This window comes from Nerophis ophidion, linkage group LG29, assembly GCF_033978795.1.
Source record: "Nerophis ophidion isolate RoL-2023_Sa linkage group LG29, RoL_Noph_v1.0, whole genome shotgun sequence".
Classification (NCBI taxonomy): domain Eukaryota; kingdom Metazoa; phylum Chordata; class Actinopteri; order Syngnathiformes; family Syngnathidae; genus Nerophis; species Nerophis ophidion.
The window spans coordinates 230,001-245,430 of NC_084639.1; the positions used below are offsets into that span (position 1 = coordinate 230,001).

Consider the following 15,430-nt stretch of genomic DNA (forward strand, 5'->3'; position numbering starts at 1 on the left):
GAAATACATTTTTCTACATTCTTTTTTTTGGAATATAATTTTTTAAAACACTGAATTTCTATGAACTGAATTTTTCTGCACAGATTTATGTTGCGCTCAATTTCTTTTGCACTTATTTCCATGCAATTCATTTTTAAACACGGAATTTTAACAAACAGAATTTTAAACACTAAATTTTGCCCCAGTTTTTTTTATTATAGTTACGTTTTGAGCCAAATATGATGCAATAAAAAAATAGATTACATGAAATGTTTTAAAACGCTATCGTAAGACACAAATTAACCTCCATAGTCAAACCTCGGACTAAAAGGAAAGCATGAAATAATACCCAATAAAATATAGAAAATAATACCTATTGTATTTTGCTCGACTAGAGTAGCAAATCCAGTGTGTTTTGGCGACTAAACTCTTAAACATTAATAAAGAACATGTGCCTCTACTGAAACTACACAGGAGTTAAATGCATCTTTTTTTACTCAGACTTGTAATTAAGCACAATTTCAGTACTTAGAGTACGAGACTGTCACAAGTTTGACCTTTTCCTGTCAAACCACAGCAGATGTGCACTTTATTGTGGTGGGATGATCTATGCGCTCCAATTTAGCTTCACTTCCGGTGGCGCATGCGCAGTGCCAGATTGGTTAATTACATGGCCATAAATCTCTTTTATTTCCTTCAGGAGCGACTTTACAGACCGCATATTTGTGTTGGGCTACAGCAGCCTTTTAGCAGCATGTTTGTGTGCTACGGCGACATTTTAGCAGCATAGTTGTGTGCTACAGCGACGTTTTAGCAGCATGTTTGTGTGCTAAGGCGACGTTTTAGTAGCATTTAGCATGACAACAAGACACATTTAACCCCCCAAAAAAGCATCCAACTAAAAAAGCTGAAGCAGCCAAAGAGCAGTTTTTAAAGCAAAGTAGAATTGTCACTCACCAAGTCAGCTAACTGCAATTCTTTTTGGCCTTTTTCTCCGAACAAATGGACTTTTCTTTCCTTTCTCTTCATCCTCGGCATCGCAGGTGTGGCACTTCCGCCATCAGCACCACGTGACCAAATTACCGTAAAGGACAGACTAAAGACGCACTCTAATTGCTACTTTTACCTGGCAACGTTTCAACACTTTCTTACTAAAAAAAAAAAAAAAAAACTCCCAAAAGACGTAAAGGTCCTTTTACGTTTTTTCTATGTGTTACTGTAAAATTAAATGCAATTAATGTGTTTACATTTTCATTAATATTTCGTTTACATTGTTGTTTTAAAGTCCTTACTAAAAATGCACCTTTTTTTGTTTATTATTGTGACGTGTACTCATAAATATTAAACTTATATAATTAGTCTTAGCACATTAAGACCAATGTCTTGGAAAAATGTATCACTTTTGAATCAACACAGTAATTAATACTCTGATAGATGTTAACTACAAACTAAATGCGGGATATAAATAATAATGGAAGTATAATGAGTATATAATTGGTAGAAATGTTGAACTAAAACGTGTACGAGGAATATTTCACATGTATTAACTGTGTGTATCATTGAAGTCTTCATGTTGTGTACAAAATGTATTTTTAATATGTTGTGCAAAGGAAATGTCATCATTTTAGGAAGCTCATCTCGTATTTGACATTGTTTAAAGTGTTAAATAAGTGTTCAACTTCAGCCTAAAGCAGGCGTGTACAAAGTGCAGCCCGGGGGCCATTTGTGGTCCGCAGGTAATTTTTTAACGGCCCCACAGCACATTTTAAAAATACGATTGAAAAATGTTTAAAACGTAAAAATTAGGAGCAAACGGGTGAAATGTAAGAAGAAAATGTTGCAATGTTGACTCTAATAACACAAAGCTGCCATGCAGGCTGTTTCTTTCTTTAAAAAATAATAATGAATCAAAATCAATGTCATTATGAATTATTGACCTATTCAAGGCTCCAATTACCTCACGTTAAATTTTCCAATTTGAGATATTTTGGGGGGAAAATGTTGCATATTTTTAGTTTGCCATACAAAAAACTGAGCTGTTTTTTTAAAGAACAAACAAAAAACATAAACAACAATAAAACTTAGAATTGACTGATGGATCTGGAGTTGATTTCGAGATTATTGTGTTAAAAGTAAACAGTAAAACAATGTATTATATATTTAATGAGTAGAACCCTTTTGGATCCTCAATCATTTTAGTGTGATTTGTTTTTAAGTGTCATTGCTCAAAAAATAATAATGAATTAAAATCAATGGTGTTAATAGTTATTGACTTTTTTAAGGCTCCAATTATTTATATAATCTCAAATATTCCACTTAAAAAAATATTGGGTGATAATATTGTATATTTTTTGTTTTTTTTCCAAAAAACGCGGTTTTCTTTGACAAGAAGAGCATAGAACTTAAATCTTTAAAATCATTATATTGACAGATGGACTTAATGTTGATCTGGAGAATAATAACAAAACAAAACAAAATAACACTGGATAATGACACATTTGTAATATTTTTTGGGACCAAATCCCTTTGGGGTCCTCGTGTTTAAGCCTGAGTGGAGACCTAAATGTATATTTGTTATACAAATATTGTGTTGGTTTTAAAATTAAAAAAATGTCAAAATGGCCCCCGATTGGTTTGCTTTTTCAGTCTGCGGCCCTAAGTGGAAAAAGTTTGGACACCCCTGGCCTAAACACTTTCAGTCTGCAACATTTTCAACTTTTGAATGTAAAACTGTTTGTTTATTTTCTTGACCGAAGAAATAATAAACTACTGAAACTACTATTTTGTGTACAAACTCAAATATGCCAATATATATTTATTAATTTTTTACGTTACAAACTTAGTATTTGTGTATAGTTACAGTAAACCATATTTAGCTCCATTGAAATAGATTTAATCTGTCCCCGAGTCAAACTGCGACCATAATAAAACTTGTAATCAGTGTGATTGTCACACAGCTGTCAAAGTAAGTTAAATAATAAAACCTAAGGTGTTTTTCCCACTTCTGATACAACACCGATGTTGGAGCCATGAGTATTGTCTGATACCAACATTGATCTGATACCATATTGTCTGATACCAACATGGATCTGATATAATATCAGCGGGAGTCATAAATACTTTTATAATTATTACTTTATTTTGTATTATTATTATTTATTGGTGTGGAATGTAAAAAAAGGTTTGAGTCAAACACTTGTAGTTATGAAAAACACTAACCTGTTTGTTATTATTGACCGTCTGGAATGGACTCATGCTGTCTTTAAGTTGAAGTGGGGTGGTAATTAGTTTTTTGGCGATGCCAGAATTTCTTGAAGCTGAGCTCATGAGGCAGCAAGTTGAGTTCTAGACACACTTGACTACTGGCTACTTTTTAATCAATATTTGATGCGTGTTTGTATTGACAAATGTCACGTTTTGTTGTGCAATGATTATTACTTGTCTAGCTTCTGTGCTATTGTGTGCTTAGCTGCTGTGTAGCTGCCAGCTCCTATCAGCCTATAGCCTAGCATGTTTACCTTTTGTAAATGACTTTAGCAAAATAGGAGAAAGTGTTATTGGAGGACATTTAAATAATCACTCAAATGTGTCATTAATTTATTATAATTATAATCAAAAACGTGTTAATTTATGTAATGCAAAATTACTTTTGAATATTGGTTTCATTAGTTCATGAGTTGATTAATTATATATATATATTTATATATAAAATATATATTTCTTAATTTAATGTCATAGTTATATATTTATTAATTGATTTACTTAACTAATGACACATTTAAGTCATTATTTAACAAAAGATCTGTTTATTTACTTGTCAACATTACTCAATTAAGGATACTGATTACGTCCTGAAGGTCTAGCTTGCGGGCTATTGTGTGCTTCACTGCTGTGTAGCTGCTAGCTCCTAGTAGCCTCTAGCCTAGCATGTTTACCTTTTGTAAACGACTTTAGCAAAATAGAAGAAAGTGTTATTGGAGGACATTTAAATAATCACTCAAATGTGTCATTAATTTATTAGAATTATAATCAAAAAAGTTGATCTCATGTATAAAGTAGTTAAAGTAGCAGTGATTGTCACGCACACACACACACACACACACACACTCGGTATGGCCAAATTATTCCCAACATTTGACCCATCACCCTTGATCGCCCCCTGAGAGGTGAGGGGAGCAGTGAGCAGCAGCAGAGGCCACGCCCGGGAATCATTTTGGTGATTGATGTAAAATTACATTTGAATATTGGTTTCATTATTTCATGATTTGATGAATTGTTTCCAGTTTTAATAACATTTATTTCTTAATTTCATGATTTCATTAATGACACAAAGTCACTATTTCCCCAAAAATTGTAATTTGCGATATTTCTGGATTAAGGATAGAGATTATGTACTCTGTATGTCTAGCTTGCGTGCTAGTGTGTGCTTAGCTGCTGTGTAGCTGCTCGGGCCTATTAGTCAATACAGGATAAAGTGTGTATTTATTGAATATGTCATCCATCGCTTTGTGCCGAGCAGCCAGCTTCTAGGGTTATCGCTACATTTTCCACCTGTGTCATCGCTGGACCTGGTCCTGGTCCTGGTCCTGGTCCTGGTCTTGGTCCGCTGTGGGGTACTAACACTCAGGTTCACTTCATTTCCACCCAAGTAGTCCAAGGAAGCATCTTCATGAGTGATTTAAGAGCCGACGTCTTCAAGCGGCCGATGTTTGTGCGTTGGGAACATATCTCCTAGTCCGTGGGAAAACCTTCCCCGGGCTCCTTTTCTCTCCTCCGCTGGCCGCAGAGACGTCTGGAAAAGTCCATCAGGTCTTTGTTCCGCCGGCCGCTGCCACTCGCATGCCAGCTGCTCCCCACTTCTCAGAAGAAGTTCATCCATCAGCCCACAGTCCACGCTGACTTCATCCAGCACCGGCAGTGATGGACAGGAGCCACGGTCCAGCAGATTGAGTGTTTCTGGAGGCTCGGTCACATCATCATCTGGGAGGACACCTTTCTACCTGCTCCAGTCATCATCTGGGAGGACACCTTTAGACCTGCTCCAGTCATCATCTGGGAGGACACCTTTCAACCTGCTCCAGTCATCATCTGGGAGGACACCTTTCAACCTGCTCCAGTCATCATCTGGGAGGACACCTTTCAACCCGCCTCTGCTGGAGATGCACAACAATGGGTTGTTTGGAAACACCTGGTTGCCAGGGGCGACGGTGCACGCAATCACAGAAACAGACCTGCACGTCTTCTGGCAGGCCAATGTTTTTGTTTTGTTTTTAGAAATGAGAGGAAGCTTAGAATTGGAAATTCTGGTAGGAGTTGTGTGTGAAAGTCCCACGAGAGTGAAGGACGATACGTGAGTGGAACTGACATGCTTCAATGTCCAGGATTATTGGAGTGTGGGGATGTTGGAACTGTTTCTCAGAATAATCTTGTATAAAGTAGAAGCATTTAAGTCTCACCTTAAAACTCATCTGTATACTCTAGCCTTTAAATAGACCTCCTTTTTAGACCAGTTGATCTGCCGCTTCTTTTCTTTCTCCTATGTCCTCCCCCTCCCTTGTGGAGGGGGTCCGGTCCGATGACCATGGATGAAGTACTGGCTGTCCAGAGTCGAGACCCAGGATGGACCGATCGTCTGTGTATCGGTTGGGGACACCTCTACGCTGCTGATCCGCCTCCGCTTGAGATGGTTTCCTCTCGCTGCTGTCATGGATCCGCTTGAACTGAACTCTGGCGGCTGTGTTGGAGCCACTATGGATTGAACTTTCACAGTATCATGTTAGACCCGCTCCACATCCATTGCTTTCGGTCCCCTAGAGGGGGGGGGGTTGCCCACATCTGAGGTCCTCTCCAAGGTTTCTCATAGTCAGCATTGTCACTGGCGTCCCACTGGATGTGAATTCTCCCTGCCCACTGGGTGTGAGTTTTCCTTGCCCTTTTGTGGGTTCTTCCCAGGATGTTGTAGTCGTAATGATTTGTGCAGTCCTTTGAGACATTTGTGATTTGGGGCTATATAAATAAACATTGATTGATAAAGTTATCACACAACTCTCATGCTTAAAGGCCTACTGAAATGAGATGTTCTTATTTAAACGGGGATAGCAGCTCCATTCTATGTCTCATACTTCATCATTTCGCCATATTTTTGCTGAAAGGATTTAGTAGAGAACATCGAGGATAAAGTTTGCAACTTTTGGTCGCTAACAGACAAGCCCTGCCTTTAAAGGAAGTCGCAGACGATGACGTCACATGTTGATGACATCACATGTTGATGACATCACATGTTGATGACATCACATGTTGATGACGTCACATGTTGATGACATCACATGTTGATGACATCACATGTTGATGACGTCACATGTTGATGTCTCCTCACATCCTCACATTGTTTTGAACAAAAAGTGTTATTCGGACCGAGAAAACGACAATTTCCCCATTAATTTGAGCGAGAATGACAGATTCGTGTTTGAGGATATTGATAGCGAGGGACTAGAAAAAAAAAAAGGATATCAAGTTAAAAAAAGGCGATTGCATTGGGACAGATTCCGATGTTTTTAGACACATTTACTAAGATAATTCTGGGAAATTTCTTATCTTTCTATTGTGTTGCTAGTGTTTTAGTGAGTTAAATAGTACCTGATAGTCGGAGGTGTGTGTCCACAGTGTGTCTGGAGGCCAGTGTCTCAGGGAAGTCGACGGCAGCTGTATGGACGACACAAGCTCAGCTGATCTCCGGTAAGTGTCAACTTTTTACCACAATTTTCTCACCAAAAACTGCTGGTTGACATTCAGTCAGGATCCATGTTGGCTTGACCGCTGTGATCCATAGTAAAGTTTCACCTCCGTGAATTTTAAACAAGGAATCACCGTGTGTTTGTGTGGCTAAAGACTAAAGCTTCCCAACTACATCTTTCTTCTTTGACGTCTCCAATATTAGTTGAACAAATTGCAAAAGATTCAGCAACACAGATGTCCAAAATACTGTGTAATTATGTGGTTAAAGCAGACCACTTTTAGCTGTGTGTGTGTGCAGCGCTAATATTTCCTAACAGCCCGTGATGTCACACGTACACGTCATCATTACACCATATTTTCAGCAAGAAACTCGCAGGAAATTTAAAATTGCAATTTAGTAAACTAAAGCGGGCATATTGGCATGTGTTGCAATGTTAATATTTCATCATTGATATATAAACTATCAGACTAGTAGTGGCTTTCAGTAGGTCTTTAAAGGCCGATGCTTAAGTCATTATCTATTGTGCTAAAGTTGTATGTTTCTATCTGTGCAAAGGGACAACTTGCCATCTCAGATTGCGAGTGGTCTCGTATCAGTGTTTGCGTCCAGACCCGGCCTGCTGACTGCCAAGGGCGAACATGGAGTACTGTGACGCAGACAGAGCAGAGACAGGGCGATATCACGAGTGTCAGCACATTTGTATTTCTGAATAATCATATATTGTGTCCTTCTGAGTGATGTAACCAGGGACCTCCCAAATAAATAGAGGAGCACGTGGGACTGCACCTCAGAGCATAGGTTGGAACTGTAACTGAGTGTACAGCCCCATACGTCTCTCCTCATGAGTAAAATGTAACTCTGTCTCTGCATGATTCCTTGCTTCTTGTCTGTTTAATAGAAGTCATCAGTGTTTGAACCCGACACCGTTCCAATCGGTTGAGAAATGTGGGATATGCGGAGGTTGTTATATTGCCTATTCATTTTCAATGGGGGAATTCCTGGTAATTCCAGGCAATCTGGGAGTGTTTGTGGGAAAGGTTGTTTGGATTGGGTCACATTTTAAAAATGATGTGCTGTGTACGCTTCAACGTGCAATTCATGGTTATTAACATGAATGAGTCACATTGTGCACAAGATGGCAGCACATGCACTGTCATATACTTCAAATGAGGTTGGTGTCCTTAAACTTGTGACGTCTCACATGACAAAAAGAAGACGCTGACGTAGTTTGGACACCCGCCAAGTGGATCATCTACAATCCAAGACTACCAAGTCCTCTGCAGCAGACCTCGTCCCGTCTTTCACAGACACAACTTGTCCCGAAACAAATCCTGCCTGAGGTCTCGGACTCCAACGCCACCCTTTGACTCGGAGCCACGTGCGTGAATAGATGCTCTCTCTTCCACCTCCATCTTCTTTTTCTGAAGTGCTTCGCTTCGCCACTTTTCTGCAATCTGTGTCGGCCGCGTTCCACCTGCGTGACCAGCACTTCTGCACCACCAGCACTTCTGCACCACCAACCTTCTGCAAATGGCGGAGGGGGCAGCGGCCAGGAAACTTTGGGAGCAGATTTACGACGCTGGAAGCGAGTCCTTGTGCTGACTACTGCATGTTTTTCTCGAGAGAAACCACACGTCAGTTCAATAACGACACATAACTACTGCGTGTTCTTACCCGAAAGAGAAACCACACGTCAGTTCAATAACGACATAACTACTGCGTGTTCTTACCCGAGAAAAACCACACGTCTGTTCAATAACGACACATAACTACTGCGTGTTCTTACCCGTTCAATAATGACACAACTACTGCTTGTTCTTACCCGAAAGAGAAACCACACGTCTGTTCAATAACGACACATATGTCTACTGCGTGTTCTTACCTGAGAAAAACACACGTCTGACAAGTGTGTGATGATATCAGTTTGCATTTTAAATGTGTGATATCATGTGTGATACAAACAGTCCTGCAGCATGTTTACTTATGTGTGATAGCATGCGCGATACACGCATTTCTGCAGAGTGTTTATTTGTGTGAGTGTGTGTGTGTGTGTGTGTGTGTTTTACAATGTAACTAAAACTACTCTTACTTAGGATGGAATGTTTGAAGGTGGACTATTTCAAAGGTTTTATATTCCGGGCACGACAAGAGTAAAAAGAATAGAAATGTAAATCCAAAATCAATACTATGCTTGTTGGCTGGTAGTGGCGCTGGACAAAAGTATTGGGACAGATAACTGTGGCCCCAGCAGGAAACAGGAAGTGGAAACATGACCTTTTGACAACAGTAAAAAATCCAATCCAGTCTGTACTTCAAGTCTTTTGAAGGTTGTTATCGTTCTGTCAGATCGTTTCTGGATCGTCTCTTCCATTGGCAGACAGCTGGACTGCGATACTGGGAGCAGCAGGAGAGATGCAGATGGTAGACTCCTCACGGCCCCCTGCTGGCAGCGACGCCATGATCGAGTCCTGAACACATCAACATAATAGTAGTCTTAATAAAACATCAACACATCATCAACATAATATTAGTCTTAATAAAACATCAACATAATATCAAGATAATATTAGTCCTAATAAAACATGAACACAATATCAATTGCATCAAGATAATATTAGTAATAGTTATAATAAAACATTTACACACCATCAAGATAATATTAGTCATTAATAAAAGATGAACACAACACGCTGGCTCAGGTGGAATGTTTTTGTTTCTGTTTCCATTTGTTGTTGTATCGTACAACAATACACACAACTTGTAAGTACACACAAATATTACTTTTAGCCAACGTAAACACAAGATATGTTTAGTATTTAATAATTACCATTTTTAAAGTGTCCTTAATACTTCCATTAATTATGATTATGATTTATATATATATATATATATATATATATATATATATATAATATTAAATTAGCTTCCATCTACAATTAATATTCATAATATGATATAAATATGCACAACTGACTAATAACTTGGGCAGTATAGTTTTTTTTAATAACAACACTTTTTTGATATTACATTACTAAAACCCAAAATATTTTTGGAGAACAATAAATAAAACAAATAAAAGGTAATAAACCAAAACTATCTATAAATGAATAAAATCCCTTATTATAGAATATTAACAATATGTTATCATACATTATGTACTTTTTATTTTACAAATATTACTTTCATTTTAAAAAAATTAAAAAAATACTTGAATATTTACAAGTACAACAGCATAAATATATTATTGTTCTCTTTCCAAATGTGTTATAAAGTGCCTGAAAAGCGCTACATAAAAGGATAAATTATCATTTTTATCAAACATGTATTAAATAATGTATTATATTTACAAACAAGATAATAAATTGCCTGAAACACGTCATAAAGCCGCCCTGCGATGAGATGGTGACTTGTCCAGGGTGTACACCGCCTTCCGCTTAATTGTAGCTGAGATAGGCACCAGCGCCCCCCACGACCCAAGGGGAATAGCGGTAGGAAATGGATGGATGGATGGATGTCATAAAGCCATGCTAAAACAAGCTGGTTTGCTAGCTAAAAATGCTAACTTACATGAAATAACACAACTTCATGCAAAAAACTTCTCTTTATGTGAAAACGTGTAACTTTAAGTAAAATAGTGTAACTTTACTTGAAATAACAACTTTATCTGAAATAACCTAACCTTACGTGAAAACTAAATGTGAAATAACATAACTTTAAGCAAAATAACATAATGCAAAATAACATAATAAACCAAATAGCAAAATAAATTAGCTTTACGTAAAAAAAGTAACATAACTTTATGTGAAAAACAACTTTACGCAAAATAACAATTTTATGTGAAATAATGTACATTTACGTGAAATATTACACAACTTTACATGAAATATCGAAACCTAATGTGAAAAAACATAACTTTATCTGAAATAACGTAACTGTACATAAAATAACATAACGGGAAATAACGTCCCTTTTCGTGAAATAACGTAACTTTACTTGAAAAAGTTAACGTTCCGCAAAATACGTGAAAAAAATTAACTTTATATGAAATAACGTAACTTTACGTGAAAAAACTTAACTTTAAGTGAAAGAACAACTTCATGTGAAATTACAATTTTCTGTGCAATAATGTAACTATAGAGAAAATAACAACTTTACATTAAACAAAGTAACTTTACTTGAAAAACTTAACTTTCCGCAAAATAACGTAATTTTATATAAAAATAAACCTTAACTTTATCTGAAATAACGTAATTTTATGTGAAAAAAGTAACTTTACGTGAAAAAACATAACTTTATGTGAAATTACAATTTTCCCCAAAATAATGTACCTACAGAAAATAACACAACTTTACATGAAATAACGTAATTTTTCATGAAATAACATGACTTAACATGAAATATCGTCACTTTACGTGAAACATCACATGAAAAAAATTAACTTTTTGTGAAATATTGTAACTTTACGATAGAAAAACGTAACTTTCTGAGAAATAACGTAACTTTACGTAAAATAACGTAACTTTGCGTAAAAACCTTTACGTGAAATAATGGAACTCTACATGAAATAACATTACTTTACGTGAATAATGTTACTTTACGTGAAACATCACATGAAAAAAAATAACGTTTTGTGAAATAATATAACTGTACGTGAGAAAAACGTAACTTTCTGAGAAATAACGTAACTTTGCGTAAAAAATTTTACGTGAAATAATGGAACTCTGCATGAAATAACATTACTTTAGGTGAATAATGTTACTTCACGTGAAACATCACATGAAAAAAAATAACGTTTTGTGAAATAATATAACTGCACGTGAGAAAAACTTAACTTTCTGAGAAATAATGTAACTTTACGTAAAAAAAAAACGTTACTTTGCGTAAAGTATAACCTTTTGTGAAATAACGTAACTTTACTTAAAATAACGTAACTTTGCGTAAAAACTTTTACGTGAAATAATGGAACTACATGAAATAACATTACTTTACGTGAATAATGTTACTTTACGTGAAACATCACATGAAAAAAAATAACGTTTTGTGAAATAATATAACTGTACGTGAGAAAAACGTAACTTTCTGAGAAATAACGTAACTTTGCGTAAAAACTTTTACGTGAAATAATGGAACTCTACATGAAAAAACATTACTTTACGTGAATAATGTTACTTTACGTGAAACATCACATGAAAAAAAATAACGTTTTGTGAAATAATATAACTGTACGTGAGAAAAACGTAACTTTCTGAGAAATAACGTAACTTTGCGTAAAAAATTTTACGTGAAATAATGGAACTCTGCATGAAATAACATTACTTTACGTGAATAATGTTACTTCATGTGAAACATCACATGAAAAAAAATAACGTTTTGTGAAATAATATAACTGTACGTGAGAAAAACGTAACTTTCTGAGAAATAATGTAACTTTACTTAAAAAAAAACTTTACTTTGCGTAAAGTATAACTTTTTGTGAAATAACGTAACTTTACTTAAAATAACGTAACTTTGCGTAAAAACCTTTACGTGAAATAATGGAACTCTACATGAAATAACATTACTTTACGTGAATAATGTTACTTTACGTGAAACATCACATGAAAAAAAATAACGTTTTGTGAAATAATATAACTTTACGTGAGAAAAACGTAACTTTCTGAGAAATAACGTAACTTTACGTAAAAAAAAACTTTATTTTGCGTAAAGTATAACTTTTTGTGAAATAACGTAACTTTACTTAAAATAATGGAACTTTGCGTAAAAATTTTTTTACGTGAAATAACGGAACTTTACGTTAAAAAAAAGTTACTTTATGTGAAATAAAGTATCCTATGCCGTAAAACGTTTTTGGATCATTTTTGGACCTCCAAAAAAAGACGAAGAGCACCAAGAAAGTCTTTTCGTGTTGTTTATTTTCCGATTTAGACGTGTTTGTCATTGTTGTGTCGTTAAGGATTCTGCTGGACTCGTTGTGATAAAGTGATGGTGAAAGAAGTGATAAAGTGATGGTGAAAGAAGTGATAAAGTGATGGTGAAAGAAGTGATAAAGTGATGGTGAAAGAAGTGATAAAGTGATGTTGAAAGAAGCTGCCAAGCATGTTGCCGGGCAACCCGACAACAGCGTGTGTGACTCACACACGTATGAAAAGGTTCTTTAATGTGTACCATCTTCTTTAATGTGTACCATCTTCTTTAATGTGTACCATCTTCTTTAATGTGTACCATCTTCTTTAATGTGTACCATCTTCTTTAATGTGTACCATCTTCTTTAATGTGTACCGTCTTCTTTAATGTGTACCGTCTTCTTTAATGTGTACCATCTTCTTTAATGTGTACCGTCTTCTTTAATGTGTACCATCTTCTTTAATGTGTACCATCTTCTTTAATGTGTACCATCTTCTTTAATGTGTACCATCTTCTTTAATGTCTGCCATCTTCTTTAATGTGTACCATCTTCTTTAATGTGTACCATCTTCTTTAATGTGTACCATCTTCTTTAATGTGTACCGTCTTCTTTAATGTGTACCATCTTCTTTAATGTGTACCGTCTTCTTTAATGTGTACCATCTTCTTTAATGTGTACCATCTTCTTTAATGTGTACCATCTTCTTTAATGTGTACCATCTTCTTTAATGTGTACCATCTTCTTTAATGTGTACCATCTTCTTTAATGTGTACCATCTTCTTTAATGTGTACCATCTTCTTTAATGTGTACCATCTTCTTTAATGTGTACCGTCTTCTTTAATGTGTACCATCTTCTTTAATGTGTACCGTCTTCTTTAATGTGTACCATCTTCTTTAATGTGTACCATCTTCTTTAATGTGTACCATCTTCTTTAATGTGTACCATCTTCTTTAATGTCTGCCATCTTCTTTAATGTGTACCATCTTCTTTAATGTGTACCATCTTCTTTAATGTGTACATCTTCTTTAATGTGTACCATCTTCTTTAATGTGTACCATCTTCTTTAATGTGTACCATCTTCTTTAATGTGTACCATCTTCTTTAATGTGTACCATCTTCTTTAATGTGTACCATCTTCTTTAATGTGTACCATCTTCTTTAATGTGTACCATCTTCTTTAATGTCTGCCATCTTCTTTAATGTGTACCATCTTCTTTAATGTGTACCATCTTCTTTAATGTGTACATCTTCTTTAATGTGTACCATCTTCTTTAATGTGTACCATCTTCTTTAATGTGTACCATCTTCTTTAATGTGTACCATCTTCTTTAATGTGTACCATCTTCTTTAATGTGTACCATCTTCTTTAATGTGTACCATCTTCTTTAATGTGTACCATCTTCCTGGCGTGGCGGCAGTAGCACGTTTGCCACGCACACACTTTTTGTCAGATTTATTGAAAGCAGACTTTTTAGATGAGGAACACGTTTTGGAAACAAACTTCGGACTTTTGCTCGTTTGTTATTGTTTTTACGCACAAAAAAGAAGGGAAAGAAAGAACTTGCCAAAGTTTCAGGGAAGCCTGATAAACTGGATCGTTCCGGAACGTCACCTCCTGACGTGTGTGTGTGTGTGTGTGTGTGTGCGTGTGTGTGTGTGTGTGTGTCTGTATGTGTGTGTGTGTGTGTGTGTGTGTGTGTGTGTGTGTGTGTGTGTGTGTGTTGTACAAGTTGCTGACAGGTGGAAGGTGTTTCTCATCAATATCAAACACAGTAACACTGCTGCTACTACATAGTACTACAGAAAATACTACACACATGATGAAATACTACTAACATGATTAAATACTACTAACATGATGAAATACTACTAACAAGGTTAAATACTACACACATGATGAAATACTACTAACATGATGAAATACTACTAACAAGGTTAAATACTACACACATGATGAAATACTACTAACATGATTAAATACTACTAATATGATTAAATACTACTAACATGATTAAATACTACTAACATGATTAAATACTACTAACATGATTAAATACTACTAATATGATTAAATACTACTAACATGATTAAATACTACTAACAAGGTTAAATACTACACACATGATGAAATACTACTAACATGATTAAATACTACTAACATGATTAAATACTACTAACATGATGAAATACTACTAACATGATTAAATACTACTAACATGATTAAATACTACTAACATGATTAAATACTACTAACATGATTAAATACTACTAACATGATTAAATACTACTAACATGGTTAAATACTACTAACATGATTAAATACTACTAACATGATTAAATACTACTAACATGATTAAATACTACTAACATGGTTAAATACTCCTAACATGATTAAATACTACTAACATGGTTAAATACTACTAACATGATTAAATACTACTAACATGATTAAATACTACTAACATGATTAAATACTACTAACATGATGAAATACTACTAACATGGTTAAATACTACTAACATGATTAAATACTACTAACAAGGTTAAATACTACTAACATGATGAAATACTACTAACAAGGTTAGCAAGTGTTAGCTTCAGGAATGTGTGGTGAACTTCCTAATTAGCATTTTATGATCAATCAGCCTTTGACTTCTTCAGAAGAAAGTTAACGTGCAACAATGTTGTTTTGTTCCCTCCAGCAGTAAAAAAAAAAAACCCAGAAAGGATAAACCCACAGAAAAATGTTACTTGTCACGATTTTAGCGAGGAACTTGATTCTTTCAGCACTTAAAGGCTTTCCCACTT

At 35.4% G+C, this 15,430-nt stretch overlaps 2 long non-coding RNA genes across 2 annotated transcripts in view; one reads left to right on the forward strand and one right to left on the reverse strand.

Moving 5' to 3' along the window:
• Positions 1-1,038, reverse strand: part of LOC133545897 (uncharacterized) — a 78,482-nt gene extending 77,444 nt beyond the window's left edge. Inside the window, exon 1 of the long non-coding RNA XR_009804939.1 lies at positions 937-1,038. This is a non-coding gene — a long non-coding RNA (uncharacterized LOC133545897). The remainder of the gene's footprint in view (positions 1-936) is intronic.
• The window catches only part of LOC133545896 (uncharacterized), an 11,082-nt gene extending 3,511 nt beyond the window's left edge, over positions 1-7,571 (forward strand). The window contains exons 2-3 of the long non-coding RNA XR_009804938.1: positions 6,643-6,714; positions 7,271-7,571. This is a non-coding gene — a long non-coding RNA (uncharacterized LOC133545896). The remainder of the gene's footprint in view (positions 1-6,642; positions 6,715-7,270) is intronic.
• Positions 7,572-15,430: the final 7,859 nt, after the last annotated feature.